The following is a 12,655-nucleotide window of genomic DNA, read 5'->3' as shown; positions in this document are numbered from 1 at the left end:
AACATTTTTTTTTATCAGTCCAGTCCTGAAGGCGGTCATGGAGGAGTTTTCCATACATTTTTCCAGCTTAGTCTAACAGCAAGATTGGTCTGTAATTATTTTGACTGTAGTGTGTTCTTCTTTTTATGGATAGGTATTATGGTGGCTGTTCTTCAGGAAGCTGGCATTTTATGGTAGGGCCAGATTGCATTGAACGCAGTCATAAGCACCGGGGCCCAGATAGATAAATTATTCTGGAAGACTTCAGTGTAAAACCTTGTCTGGTTCTGGGGCTTTCTGAGGTGTTTGGCTCATTATCGCATCACAGACCTCTTCCTCCGTGAATTCCTGTCGTTCCATGCAGTTATCTTGTGGAAGGTTGATGTCTGAATCTTCCATCTCGGCTTTGCCTGGCTACCTTATTTAATGTGGGGTTTATGAGTTCTAAGTCTTTCTCCCCACGCCCTTTTGGTACAGGAACATATTTGGATTTTTCTTGATACTGTGAAGAAAAATGGTGCATCCCCTCTGTGAAATTAATTCCTGTTCCAGGTCCTTTTTCAGGCCTGTGCACCCCGATCACGATTGTTATAATCGACCTACAATATTAGAACATCATGAACACCCACCTGCCATATCATTGTTACGTACAAATATATTTATTATTCTTACCTACATCCAAAAGTACCTTTGGAGGTCAATAAAGAGGAATTAAGAATAGTAGTTACGTATTTACCTTGCAATACTGGAGTGCTAGAGTACCAGCTGCAAGATGGCTGCTTCCTATCGTAGCTCAGTGGACCAGGGAGCATCACCCATCAAGTAATGCTTCCCTAGGGTTTCTCATGAGGTGCAAGCTATAGTTCTGAAGTAGTGAAACCCCTGAGTAGTGGGTCATCATGCTGACCAGTACAGGGAAACTCGAGCTACCAGCGTCTCAAGATGGCAGGGGGCCGTGCTAGCTTCGACAAACACCTGTGATGTACATAAAGCTGATGCAGCCCGGTCAACAGCTGTTCTGGGGAGGTTAGCAGGGAAGAGACCCAACTGCAGGTCTGTGCACTGCTGCTGCTGGGGTCTACGCAGGGCCTAAAAGAAAAAACAAAACAGGCTCCAATGTTGCCCTAATGGAGGCGTTGCTCCAATGTTGCCCTAATGGAGGCACTGCTGCGGATGGACCTGCCCCCATATACTGCGCCGGACAAAAAAAGCACTGCTGGCAGATTAGAGTACATGCACATCACTGAAGATGCTGGGCCTCCGACAGGCATGGCTGCAATGTGTTTCCCAACAGCAAAACTGGCTTGCTACCAGTCCAGTGGTGGCTCAAAACTAAAGATACTACAACCCAATTACTGAGAGGTGAAGTGTTGGCTGTAACAACCTGGGATGCCCCACATTTCTGTGATTCTCCATTTGTGTGGGAGTGACTTGGAAGTTGCTTGGGCCCATCAGAGTCTGCTTGTGACGCCATTGAGGTGGGTGCTGGACAGGATCCCACTAATTGACCAAGTGGTAACTGAGCTGATCTCTATGCAATCTTGCATCATTCAAGTAGCATAAGCCATGCACAAACAGCATTCTCAATACCTAAACAGAAGCTCAAGCTACCACCAAACAGGGTCAGACTGGAACAGAAAATAGGAACAGACACCAATTAAAAGATAGCTAAATGATTGGCCCACAGATGCAAATCAGAGCCGTTTTAATCCTGTAAAGACAAGCTATGTAGGAGGTTTGCAAAGTATGGGAGACTGTATGCATTTGAGCTTTTTGCAGGCAATGTTTGCTTTAATATGAGAGAACTCAACTGAGGAAACTGGCCCCCAGACCATAAAACCAGCTCACATATGGCCAAAACAGTGGTCTATACACAGATTTGTCAGACCTACAGACCAGTCCGTCCCTACCCCCGAAATACGTTTTGGTGCTTCACCATTCACATGCCCTCAACAATCAAATTAACAACATGGCCAACAAATTAAACAAACATGAATCTAAATTGAACACCGCAGAGAAGAGCATCTCTGATATTGAGGATGATACGCAGTAAAAAAGTGAGAAATGGTTACATATGGAAAAATAATTTAATGATCAAGGCTGAGAATTAAGATCTTGCAAGGCAGCAACAGAGGTGACTGAATGAGAAAAGGACATGTAGTGATGTACCCAGGCATAGTGGGTGGTCTATGAGGGAAACACCCCCAAAAATGGGAGGAAATATGGAATGCATGGCAGTCCCATTCAGGGTTCTAAATGGGGGATGGAATAGCGAAACCTAAAGGGCTCAGTACCCCACGTTCAAAATGCGAAACATGTGATTGGTGATAATTTTTTGTTCTAAGTGTTTGTTAAAACTTAATAAAAATATATTTTTTTAAAGAATGAAGATCTTGAAGTAAGATCCTGTCGAAACAACCTGCTCATACTAAGCATACCTGAAACCACAGATACAAGTAGAGTGGAAATCTTTGTGGAGAATATGTTGATCACTCTCGTCAGAGCTGAACATCTTTCTCCCCTACTGGTCGTAGAGCAAGAGATTCAATCACTAGCACTAAGACCTCTACCTGGTGAACCTGAATGTCCTATAACAGCCAAGCTACTGAATTACACGGATAGAGAGGCAGTGCTTAGAATGGTGCATGAAAAGCAAAGCCCAAACTACTTTGGCTACAGCATCACAATTATCCTGGTCTTTACACTAGCAGCGCAGTCAGAACATAGAAAATTACTCAAGTATAAAAACTACTGTACAAGCCAGAATCAGGTATCCTATGCTATATCCAGCACATCTCAAGATTCATCACAAAGGTAAACAACTAGTCTTCACCACATCCCAGGTAGCTTCTACATTTCTGAAAGAAAAATCAGTAAACTTGGTCACAAACATTGCAGGTCAAGGCCAGACAAAACCGTGGACAAGGGCAATGATCCAGAATGATGCATCTATTGACACACATGCCACTGGTCTATGATGAAGACCCAGACTATGTGGACACTTTAACATAATGCACCATTCTTCATTTAACATTTTTCTGTCAATACTATTAACACAGATGGTTCAATATCGCAACATGCCCCTTGGCCCAGTTATGATGTAAGTGGCCATCTCCTTTGAAATCGGAGGATCCAGAGCTGGCACTCCTGTTGCTCCCCTTAAGAAATACCAAACCTAGAGAGAATTGTTGATTTTTGGTTGTATTTGTGTTATGCTATTAATGATCTAGAGTTTTTTCATACAAGGGGAGGTTGGGTTGATCACTTGCATGTTAGAGGTGCCAGTGTGAGAAGGTGTGTGTTACAAGCTTCAGGAACCATTCAGTTGCAGTTGTCTCGACACACCCCATCTTCTACTGCACTGTTTTTAGTAATAAGGTTCCAAACGCAAAGGGTAATGACACTACGGATGTTGACACATCCTCACTCATTTACACTTAGCCCTGGCCGCAATGACATGCTCATCGTGCACGTTTCTATTGTGGAATGTTAGAAGACTAAACATCATTCGCAAGACAACACGTTTTTGCATACTTTAATAAACATGACATCGCAGTAGACTCCCTGCAAGAAACCCACCACACTAAGGAAACAGAGAAGGTATTGACAAGTAGATGGACCGCGCATGGTTACACCTCATAATACTCTTCATATGTTAAAGAGGCTGCAATAGTCATGAAAAGGGCACCCAAGGAAGATGTGTAATTTTACAGGGCATGCTAGCAGGCAGACATACAACCCTAGGAAATGTTTACAGGCCTAAATCCGATGACTCTCAATTATTTCGTTCTGTGTGGGCTGCAGGGTACACTGAATCATGGAGTAAACACACTTGCTTTGTTTTCGCCAAGCTCAGGAGTTAGGATCATTTGTCCTTTCCAGAAGTGAAGCTTCAACTGGGGCACCTGCTACTTTTATATATGTAAGTGCTTCATGCTGAGGTTTAATTTCTGTGAAATGATCATCATGGTCAGAACAGAAGCTCACCTGCTCCCTTATCTAACAAGTCCATAGTTTGCACATAATGTCTACCCAACTGGAGCACTTTTTACTGGTTAGTAAGTGGTACTTCAGTGGGTAAATGATCAGCATGGGGTGGGGGAGCTGCACGGCACCTCTACCCAGCCAATTTCAGCCCCAGGGACCCCAGGGCCCAGTACAATCCCAAAGGAGGTGCGTCCGGACCCCCTACCTGGGCCGGTCTCAGTCCCGGGTACCCCATCCCCTAGGGCCTGGCCTTCAATAATTGGAGGTGGGCGGGCTGCGTGGCACTCCTTCTCTGGCTGATTTCAGCCCCAGGGACCCCATCTCAGGCCCAGACTTAAGATATTTATTTTTTTGGGAGCAAGAGGGGGGGGCACATGGCCCCCCTCTCCTGGCCGATCTCAGCCCCAGGAACCCCATCCCCCAGGTCCCGGCCATCTCTCCTAGGTGCCCTCAAGGGCACCCAGTGTACAATGGGACCACAGAGGAGCCTCAAGGCCCCTGTGGTCCCAGCTGGCTCCCTACCTCCTGCAGGTACCAGCATTGCTGTCACAGACAGGGAGCTGCTAACCATACAGCTCCCTCTCTGAGAGAGCAATTGTTTCCTCAGTTCCCCTGCCCGCATCGCTGCAGGCAGGGAAACCGAGGTAACCTCTGTTACAGTAAACGAGAGCTGTTTGACAGCTCTCGCTTGAAACAGAGTTTTTGATCTGACTTGGCGGGAGGAGTTAAAGCTCCTGTCAAGTCAAAGCAAACAGCTATGTCCTGGGGATGGCCACCCTGGGACAAACCAGGAGCCAGCCCTGGGGGTGGGGGTCCCCATGGGCATCATTGGTTCCACATGGGGGGCCGCGTGGCAGTCCTCCAACGGTAAAGTTAGCCCCGTGGACCACCACCTCATAGTATTTAGCAATGTGTGTAATAGAAATATTTATCATTTTTTTAAAAATAAGCACTGATAGGACAATGATATATTGAACCATGTTGTTGCATACTAGTGACCTAGAATTACTATCCCACAACACCACTGTAGGAAGCTGGTTCTGGTTGCAGTACCCTCCCACTTATTGCCTGTTTTTTGATGCAACTGTGACTGAAGTGCATTGGGTTCCTTCTAACCAGGTTCCCACTGCCAGTGTTCCTTCCCCTAACAAGACACAAGAAGCGCGGCACAGAGAGGGAGGCGGCGGCGGCATTTTTGAAGGGGCAGGAGCCCTTTAATCTGTTCCCAAGGGCAGGAGCCCTTTAAATTTGGACTACCGCGTTCCCGCCCTGCGGGAAGCGTGGCACAGAGAGGGAGGCGGCGGCGGCGGCATTTTTTAAGGGGCAGGAGCCCTTTAATCTGTTCCCAAGGGCAGGAGCCCTTTAAATTTGGACTACCGCGTTCCCGCCCTGCGGGAAGCGCGGCACAGAGAGGGAGGCAGCGGCGGCATTTTTGAAGGGGCAGGAGCCCTTTAATCTGTTCCCAAGGGCAGGAGCCCTTTAAATTTGGACTACTGCGTTCCCGCCTGCGGGACGTGCCCGGGTGGCGCCCGGGCAAAGCCCGGGCCAAGGGCGGGCCCATCTTGCGCACGTCATTGCCAGGAGGAGCCTGGGCTGGGCCACCCCCCTAAAGTTTTGTTTGTTCTGCTATTTGGACTTGGTCTAGAGGTTTCAGGAATCTTGTCTGTTTAGTCTAACTAGTTTTACTTGACCACAAACTTTATCCGGTATTAAAGGGGCCAGTGGAGCAAGTCTTTATCACCCCTTGTTCTTAGGGGCTTCTTTTCCCCCCGATATCATTCGTACCCGATAGTAGAAAATTCTTTAGCTGGGCCATCGGAAAGACGATATGGGAAAGAGGAAGGCTAATGATGTAGCAGTATCCCACTCTCGGGTTAAAAAACCCAAAAAACGTACTGTTGGGAAAGTGGAGGGTTGTTCTACCACAAATCTACAGCAATTCAAAACAATTGACTCATTGTTTGAAGATGTTGAGGCAATACTGAGGAGTCCCTCTGTTGCTGGCCCTTCTATACTGGACACCATTCCTTCAAAAAAGATTCCTGATCTCTTTAAGAAAAAAACACAGATGTATAGAGTAGAGGTCAAGGCGGATCTACACCCTCCACCTCACTCCCAGGGTGTAATTCCTTCACTTTTGGAGATTTCACCATCTTTGGTGGAAACAAATGGATGTTTACCTGTAGAAGGTGCACCTTTCTCGAGGTGCACGTCTCCGCCTCTTATTACGATTCCTTGTTCTAATAGGTTTTCGGTTTTATCCTCTAATTCTGTAAGGCCTGGACATTTACAAACCTTATTCGCAGAAGGAACTGACAAAGACTCCCCGGATAGGAAGATGGGCAACAATGAAGCTTCTCAGTTAGCTATCATTTCTCAGAAACTAGATGATGTTAAGGGTCTGCTGGTATCTTTGATGAACAAAATCTCTGGACTCTATGATCAAAAGTCTGGTTGTAATTGCATTGTGCCGTATGAGTCTGCTCCTTCCTCTGATTCACTGCTGGAAACCAAAAAACCTAGTTTCTTTACCTTAGGTGACAAATCGACATCTCTTTCTACACACAATATTGTTAGGGGAAGTAATGGCAGCTCTCCAAGGCATGGCAGGTCTGTCTGTCAGACCATGTGTACCATCAATGAGCGAGTTCCAACATTAGGTATAAACAAGTGTGGATCCACCTCTGGAAGGGGGGACAAAGGTATTCCCTGTTCTAAAACTCCTCAGTTAAACTCAGGTGGAATGCCCTCTGCAGCAAGTTGCCCCCGTTCAGCTACACACCCTGACTATTTGACATTCCTACAGACCCGTGATCTCAAGGGAAGGTCAAGAAGATGGAGGGAAGATGCTATTATATATTTGACTAGGGTGCCAAAGCTACCTCAGGGCAACAGAGAGTCGGGTGACTCTCTAACTAATAAAGTCATTCATTGGATACGCTCCCAGAGGAACTGTCTCTCTGTTAGCAGGTCTGATATATGCGAGGTCCATAGATATAATCAGTTAGGGTCGGAATTTGATTATATTGCGATTCTTTTTAATGATAGTAGTCTAGTCAATGATCTCCTGGCCTTCGACACACGGACAGGTACATTAAGTTCAGGTAGGGAATCGAACCTTAGATTTAGTAGTCAGCCGCCTGGGGTCCCGTTATGCAGAGGATGTTGTACATCTGGAACTATTGTAGCTGGGGTTATTCCTTCTTCAGACAACTCTCTAACATCTAAATCTGAGAACCCTTCCCCTTTACTTTCTGAACTGGACTGACTGATTGCCCCCTGTACAGTACTTCCTAAAACAGTAAACGATGAGTGTCAATTTACAGGGACTCTATCTACTGGCTTTCTATTGAGAACTAAGTTAATATCTACGCCTCTCAAAATCAACATCATATCTTGGAATGTTGCAGGAATTAAGTCAAAGTTGGGTGACCCGGAATGGGTAAGCCTTGTTAATAAACAAGATATCTGTCTTTTTCAGGAAACTTGGACTGCAGAACAGATATCCATTCAAGGCTTTACAACCTATTTTTCAGCTGCCCAACCTGCCTCTGGTGGTTTTGGAAGACAGATAAGAGGGTTAATGATTTTATTGAACAACAAGCTAGAATGTGACCACTCTATGATAAAGTTTAATTCCTATGATCTGCTGGGTGTGCAACTCACATTCCAACCTGGATTTAGGATGATAGTTCTGAATACCTATGCAAGATCCGTTCCACGTGGGTCAGAATCAATTGTTCTCACCCAGCTGACGGATTATATAGAGCTTTTGGACTCTTCAGATCTTCTGATTATGGCTGGTGACTTTAATTGCTCTTTTGTGTTGGACAATACCATCAGCAATTTGACTACTGAGGAGGACGAATATTGGGGTATTCCCCAATCTAAGAAAATGGCGTCTCTGCCTGTTTCCCGTGTTGCATCTCAGTTGTCCTCCCTTTGTCTGAAATATGGCCTGAGAGAATGTAATGGCCGCACTAAATCAGATCCTGAGCGAGCTATTACTTTCAAGCGAGGGCTTTCCTTTAGTACTATTGATTATATTCTGGTGGACATGAGGCTATGGTCAAGTTCACTGGACATGGAAATAGTACCTCGCCTGGACAGTGATCATAATCCCTTGTGCCTTGTACTGACCAACCATGCATTTTTAAGAGTCCAGCACACAACGATCACTAACGTCCCACTCCCTTACCTGAATCATAGACGTTCTCGGGTCTGTTGGCCGAAGGTTGAATCCAACCCGTACTTGATTAGGGAAATATATTCATCATTTTTGCAGATTACGAGGAACAAGAAGCCTCTGATATTCCTATTATGGCTATCCACAACAAATTGGTGGATTCCTACAGGGTATCTTCTATAGGGAAATCCCTTCCAAACCGAGATCTGTTGACATCCCTCGTAGGGATTGGTACAATCAGGATTGTGTGCGAGCAAGATCTAATTTAAACGAGGCTGTAAAAAACTCTACTCAAGAGGCTATTAAAGAGGCCCGACGTAGGTATGCTAATGCCCTGAAACAAGCTAAAAAAGACTGGGATAATGAGATATGGCAGAAGCTGCTTGAAGCAGTTAAACATCAAGATGATAGTTCCTTTTGGCTGCTGTTGACCTCCAGCTCGAAAAGGGGTAATGATGACATTGGCATGTATATTCAGCCCGAAAGATGGGTGTCCTATTTTTCTGTAATTTATGCTCTGCCTGCACCGCAAGCTCTGGAGGTCCCTGGATATGATGAGTGTTGGGCTGTTACCAAGACTTCAACTGAGAGCATTGTTTTTTCCTTAGCCGAAACAACAGCTGCAATTAATTCTTTGAGGTCAGCTAAAGCCCCTGGTCCAGATAAGATTCCAGGGGACCTGTTTAAATCAGAACCAAAGATATGGGCATGGTACTTTAATTTATTGTCTAATGCCATAGCAGCTGGTAGCCCTATTCCAGATTCTTGGCGTGGTGCAGAAATAATTCCGATTCACAAAAAGGGTGATGTAGGTTTACCTGCAAATTATCGACCAATCAGCCTTATAGATATCCTTCAGAAGACGTTTGCTAAGCAAGTCTTAGATAGGCTTACTGATTGGATTCAGGATAATCAAATTTTATCCCACTTACAGGCCGGCTTTCGGCCCAAAACTAACACCATGGACCAAGTCTTCAGGCTGTCATTACTATTTTGGAAGTATGTCACCCTATCTAAGCAAAAACTCTATGTTGCTTTTGTAGATCTAAGATCTGCGTTCGAATTTGTCCCAAGAGAGAAACTATGGGGAGTATTAAACAAAATCGGTATCCCAGGAAACTTAGGGCATTTAATTCAAAGGTTACATGAAAAAACATTTGCACAAGTTAGAAGGGGCAATCGGGGGGAACTCACCGACAAAATAGATATTAGGAGAGGAGTGCGCCAGGGCTGTGTTCTTGCCCCAACTCTATTCACATTGTTTATTAACGAGGTGGTGCAAGCCGTTACCAACTGCCAAAATGATGCTCCATCCTTGAATAACCACAAAATTCCAATCTTGCTATTTGCTGACGATTCCCTCCTGATCTCCAGAACTCCTATGGGTCTCCAGGTACTTGTGGATAAGTTTAGTTCGTTTTGTGGTGACTATGGACTTGAACTTAATCATAGCAAAACTAAACTTATGACCCTGGGCTGTGGTCCCACTAAGAGATATTCAATTTTCTATAATGGAACCCCCCTAGGCATGGTAAACTCCATAGATTATTTGGGGGGGAGAATTAGCAACAATCTGCATTGGGGGGCCCAAATCGATAAAAGTTTAGCTCTTTTGGCCCAGAGATCTGGGGCTATTCTACGCTTCCACAAGTCTACCTCTGAGAGAGTGATTACTCCAATCATTAAAATCTACTGAGCTAAGGCACAGAGTGCTACGGTCTACGGGGCAGAAATCAGGGAGTCCTAGAACACTGGCAAGTTGGCAGTGGGGGAAAACAACTTTGTAAGGTCAACTTTGGCTCGTCCTCGTAATACCCCACTGCTGCCAATGTTCTGGGACCTTGGCCTTTCACGCATCTCGGATGTAATTGCCCTACGACCACTGCTTTTCTGGGTCCGTGTATGGACTACCCCTGAGCTATCTACATACAAGGAGTCTATTCAAGACATTCTAGATAGACCAAATGTTCTTACCATTCCTTGGTTTAATCACATCTCAAAATGGTTTTAGATTGGGTCTTAGCGAGTTTTGGAGCCATCCAGAAAGTATAAGGAAGGATCAGAAGAACCATTTGAAAACTGTTTACTGGATATATGTCAGGGAAAATTATCTGCTGTGCTCAACACACGGCAGATTGACCTCACAATTTTTTGATTTCAAATGGTATCCGTATCTGGAACCATTCATGGATACAATTCTTGACCCATTAAGTAAGAGTTTATACTTCAGTTCAGATATGGTTGCCTGCCTCTTAAATCTTATGGTAGTACACGGGGTTTGACTACAAGATCTGATCCTTGTCCTAGTTGTAATCATATTTCAGAATCTATTGTACATTTTATGTTTATATGCCCTGCATATACGATTGCACGACGGAAGTGGTTACGACCTGTGTGTAGAAATATGGGGATAAGACACTGCATGGCTGCCTTAAGGATCATGATGAGGGATACTTCCCTCCCTCTATCTTGTGCGGTTAGCAAGTATATTGTAGCTGCTTGGCATATATGTATCAGTTCCCTGGGGAAAAACGATGATGAGGAACAAATTTTAAAAGGAAAAAAAAAAAACATAAGAAAAAGTGTTTTAGCTGCTAAATTTTAATTATGCACCTAAGATTGAAATAAAACCCCATGTTTAATTTAAATGATAGATATTAGGGGGTCAGGTGCATTTTGATTTTGATGGTAAGTAATTTTATGTGTTTTAAGGCTGAACATATGTTACTCTATTTTATTCTTATCCCTTTTTTAACTAAACTTCTTTTTCTTTTTTACTCAATTGTTGGTTGTTTGCTTTTATGGTTGAAAGTAACCGAATAAAGCTATGTGACTTGGAAGACACTTGGTCACTTGAAGAAGGGCCATAAGAGCTGCAACACAACTTGTGTCTCTCTAAGGGACCCAGAACTATCCTCATGCAGATTGCCATTGCAGGCTGTGTGACAAGGTGCTCCCTAAAATTGAAAACATGGGGAGACATCTATGGTTCAAAGGGAAATCCTTTGAAACACCCCCAACTTCAAAGGCACACTTGAGTATAACTATGAGCACCACACTTCAGCAATTTAGAGACACAGGGCTTGTTGGCTTGCTCCTGTTCTGTGTGGATGTCTCAGGGACATCAAATACTTTTTTCGAGATGACACCTTCTACTGTGTCATCTGGACAGCTGTGCCCTCCTACGCATGTATGTCATCTGCAAGAGTCCACCGGGTGGCAGCAGTGTGAGCGTAGAACTAAGAATTGTGCCTGGAGACTGGATGTGCTTGGTGCAGAGCCTGCAAAGTACTGCCTGCATTCAGGAAGTGGGAGACCACATCACGCATAAGCATTTGGTTGGTAGTGAACAGAATACTGGTTGCGGGACCCCGCATGGCCCGCTGCTGTCGAGTGTGCCGCCTTTCTCTTGTGCAACAACTGACGGCATGGTCATTGCATGCGGTGTCCATGTCACTGTTTGCGACTCTCGGAGGTGTGGGTAACCCTGAGAAGTGCTGCATTCTACCTCGTATGGTACAGCGGAACTGGCATCTCTGTATATGTGACCAGATTGGTTTGGTGAGTCTCAAGTCATCACACACCAGACGTCGTGCGTCATTACAGGGAGGTATGAAATGGAAACTGATTGCATGTTCAAAAGTGCCTGGTGCAACTCAAGTCAACAAAAACCAGGCATGACATCTCATTCCTGGGAGGTAAAGTGGTAACTTTTCATGCGCAAATGAGATTGTCTGGAGCGACTGAATTAATTGCACACCAGACGTTGTGCCTCATTCCAGGGACGCGCTGCATTGGTAACTTTTTGAGTGCAAGCAGGATTGTCTGGTGTGATTCAAGTCATCGTGCACCAGATAATGTGCCTCATTCCAGGGAGGCACTGCATTGGTAACTTTTCGTGTGCAAGTGGGATTGTCTGGTGTGACTCAGGGTATCGCACAGAAGACATTGTGCCCAATTCCAGGGAGGCACTGCATTGGTAACCTTTCGTGTGTAAGTGTGAATGTCTGGTGCAAATCCAGTAATTGCACCCCAGATGTTGCGCCTCATTCCAGGGAGGTACTGCATTGGTAACGTTTTGTGTGCGTGCGGGATTGGCTGGTGCTACTCAAGTCATCATGCACCAGACCTTGTGCCCATACCAGGAGGGCACGGAATTTGGTAAACTCTTCATATGCAACCAGGATGCCTGCAGTGATCCCAGTCTTCACCTTCCAGACGTGGTGCCTCCTGTCCTGGGAGGTGCCGGATTGGTAACTATCTGTGAAGTGGAGTGTCTCACTGACTGTATGAGCGTGTGCTTTACATGCTTAGCATTACCCTCTGATATGCCTAACTGTCCGACCACACTACCACAAAAGAGAGCATTTGGGGTGTAATTTGTGCCTTTGATACCTTTGGGGTTTGCTTGAACACTTTGTACAGTGTACCTCATTTTGGTCTACCATATATAGATCCAGCTTCCTACAACCACCTCCCATGAGTAGGCCTTTGACTGCTCTG

This window comes from Pleurodeles waltl, chromosome 6, assembly GCF_031143425.1.
Source record: "Pleurodeles waltl isolate 20211129_DDA chromosome 6, aPleWal1.hap1.20221129, whole genome shotgun sequence".
Classification (NCBI taxonomy): Eukaryota; Metazoa; Chordata; class Amphibia; order Caudata; family Salamandridae; genus Pleurodeles; species Pleurodeles waltl.
Note: the sequence above shows the minus strand (reverse complement) of the source record.